The sequence below is a fragment of the Lucilia cuprina genome, chromosome 6 (genome assembly GCF_022045245.1).
Source record: "Lucilia cuprina isolate Lc7/37 chromosome 6, ASM2204524v1, whole genome shotgun sequence".
NCBI classification, from domain to species: Eukaryota; Metazoa; Arthropoda; class Insecta; order Diptera; family Calliphoridae; genus Lucilia; species Lucilia cuprina.
In genome coordinates, this window is record NC_060954.1 from 44,209,625 (window position 1) to 44,213,447 (window position 3,823).

The window sequence follows — 3,823 nt, forward strand, 5'->3', positions numbered from 1 at the left end:
TCTGGCCATTGTTGCCCCGTTGCTTAACTTCCGAGATGTAAAACATCACTTCCGTTTACAAGCACGCAGATGGAAATGGCATCTGTTTTTTTGGCAACAGCACCTAGAGACGTAACTGGTAGACCGAAGTACGAATCTATCAAATAAGCAGAGATTTTGTTCTTACTCACAGGGACACACTGTGGTGATTCTAATATGAACAGAGCATATACTGAAATATCTGGACGAGGAAGGAAAATTCAATAGAATCATTTGTACAACACACAACTCATTTTGTTTCGGCAACAGCATCGAACTTATCCCGAGATACATAAGTCTTTTAACCGCAACTTAATCTTCCCGCGAATTTGGGTTTAAACCACAGCCACTAAGATCATTCCGAAGGAACCTCAACCAACTGACCAGCCAAGACAGGTTATGCGGTGCTCTGGTTTGACCTCTTCCAATCTATGTAAGGACTAAGCCAGATAGTCCCGGCCAGACTAGACGTATTGGAATAACCCCTTTATTCCCCGGGATTGCATTAACACCAAGGTGTAGGCTTCACCAAGGTAACATGCCCCCGGGGGGAATAACTATAGACTATAGACATTGTTAGTATATAGTGCAATTCATCGCCAAGACTATAATCTAGAATATAATCAAGTCTATAGGACAGACTATAGTTTTGGTAATTTTAGACTATAGTGTGGGCTATAGGTCAGAAGAAAGAAGAAAAAAAGTTCGGAATATACACCAGTGTTCCGTCTATAGGGCAGATTCTATCTCAGATTGTAGTTTATTAGTTAAAACTATAATACAGATCATATTTTAAAATATAGTACATCACTACTGTATGTAATAGTTCAGACTTAACTAAGAATAAACTCTTAGTCATAGTCTGAATTATATATCAGCCAATAGTTCAAACTATAGTTAATATTAAGTAAAATTTATTTCTATAAATTCTGGAATATAAAAAACCCGAATTTATATTAAGTAGGAAAACTTTGTCCACCAACATTAATAGTTCCCCTGTAAAATTGCTAACACTATTCAATCTAAATTTGATGTTTTCTTCCAAAACAAAACCGAAATCATTTAACAAATATGAATACGTTTATATGTATATATATATTTTATTTCCATTTTCTTATATAAGTGTTTCATATTATCAGGTCTTCCCCTTGCTTTTTTTTCGTGAATTTTTTTCTAAATAAATGTTCACTGTTATAAAGGAATTTATCATTTTGGCGGTCTATAAAAATTTCATCTATCCCATAATATGAAGAAAACAAAATGCTGCAATTTTACATTATTTTTATCACAATTTGGTGAATTAAAGGAACATGATTTTATTTAAGGGTTACTTATATTGGATATAGTCTTTCTTATATTATAGTTATTAGATGTTACATTATACATACGTATGTGTAAACATATACAGAGCAATCTATAACTTCTTATTGTATTTATGATGAAAGGGGTAGTTTTTTTGTATGTATTTCATGTGTATAAGTACTTTAAAAAATGTTGTTTTGTAAGTACTTTAGAGGACAACAAATGACTGGCAAAAAAATATAAAGAAAACTGGGGCGGTTTCCTTTAATGGGATGAAGTGTGTATTTGACGACATAATAAGCCGATAAAGGATATTTTTTCTAATATTGATACTAAGTGGTTGATAATAAATAGATGTGTAAACGAAATGTTCCTTTTCGCTGTATGTTTAAAATACCCTATAGAGGGGCTTTCAAAACTATAATGACTAATAGAACATGATGGACCATCTATACTTTAGTCTAGAAAACATTTTGTAGTCGTAACTATAGTCCAGAATAAAGTCAATAATCCATACTATAGTCCATTGTTTATTTTAGACTGTATTCCCTGCTATAGTCCAGACAAGAGGATTATAATCTCGACTATAATCCATACTATAATATAGACTATAGTCCAGACTGTAGAACGACCTGTAATATATTCTAACTATAGTTCAGACTATAATCCTGGGTATAGTGCAGACTAAAATCTAAGCTATAGTCCCGACCATAATCCCGACTATAGTTTAGACTATTATCAAGACTCTAGTCCAGTCTTTATTACAAATAAAAGTCCAGACAATTGTCAATTGTAAAGTCTATAGCCCGTACTATTATCTAGACTATGAACTATACTATATTTCAAACTATAGTTCAGACTATATTTCAAACTACAGTCTAGGCTATAGTCCATATTATAGTCCAGACCATAAATCTGACTATTGTTTAGACTCTAATCAAGACTACAACCAAGTTTATATTACAGATTAAAGTCCAGACTATACGATAGATTATAGACCAGACTATTAAATACTAGTACTTAGACTAAACAAAAACATAATTCAAACTATTTCAAACTCTATTACATAATATTTCCCAGACTATAGGCGAATCTATAGTCCTGAATAAACCCTATACCATAAGACCTGTAGAAGTCAAAATCGTCTAGGTGGTAAAGAAAATGCAAATGTCCAAGATTAAAGTCTACTGCCTAAACTTAAGTCAACACATTAATCCACCTGTAGTATTGATTGCAGTCAATATATAATCCATAGATCGAAGTCTTTTCAAAATCATTGAAGTGTGTCCTTAGGTCGATCATGTCAGTCAATCTATTGCACATGTATACTAGTTTAGGTCAAAAATTTTCATATTTTTCTTCTTTGAAAAAAACCCAAAAGGGTTGTACTAATACAATATTTTTCTCTGCTTTTACCATTAACAGATAGTTGCATGTTCGAATTTAATTTAATAATATCGAGTAAAACTAGTAAAAATTTGACATTTACTATAAATTACAAATGACAAAAGAATGATGACATTTACTATTACATATTACGCACCCTCTAAAAAATAAGATAAATTTCTATAAAATAGAAAAATACTCGCAATTCCCCCTCGCCGTTTTTTGAAGGCAGTACCAACTCTGATAAAACTGCGATAAAAATAAAATTAATAAACTTTGACATAAACACACATTCACATGCAACGCTGAATTCAATTTAATCATGATCTTAACCCTTTTTTTTCCTAAAAGTCAAAATAAATATATTTTGTATGTACTACTTAGTGGGCGAACGAAATATTTGAGGAATAAATGCAATTTGAACTTTGTGTATTTAAGCATAAAACTGTAATAGTAAATAGTTAGTTATTTGAATTTATTTAATCTACAAAAATTGTTTTAAAATGCCGCTTGAATTACAATTGTCAAAGAATTTTGTTTTATTGAATTCAAATTATACATATATGCAAAAATAAAAACCAATCAGATATTTTATATACTTTTCCCTTAGTACTAAATAATGAATATCCCTACAGTTAAAATGGCCGAAAGCAAAATAATTTGAACTTTAACTAGAATTAATTTTCCTTTAAGTAAGTCATTTTGGAAAAATATGTATAAACCTAATTTTGTACCAAAGTATTTATTGAAACAGACATTTCGAACTGTTGGGATATTAAGTATGTAACTGTGTATGTGTAATTTAATATATTTGTGTGGGTGTCTATGTGCGTATTTGACAACTGCAAATATTAAAATTTAATATGTGTATATCTGTAGTTGCAAAAGGTGTAAATGTTAATATCACAGTAATGGAAATTTAAACAAGACTAATACTATAAAAAACCCAACTCGTCATCTCTGAACATCCTACATATAAATATTATAAAAATATCCAAGTTTTGACATCCCAGTTTAGTTCTAGTTCAGTTCTAGTTCAGTTCTAGTTCAGTTCTAGTTCAGTTCTAGTTCAGTTCTAGTTCAGTTCTAGTTCAGTTCTAGTTCAGTTCTAGTTCAG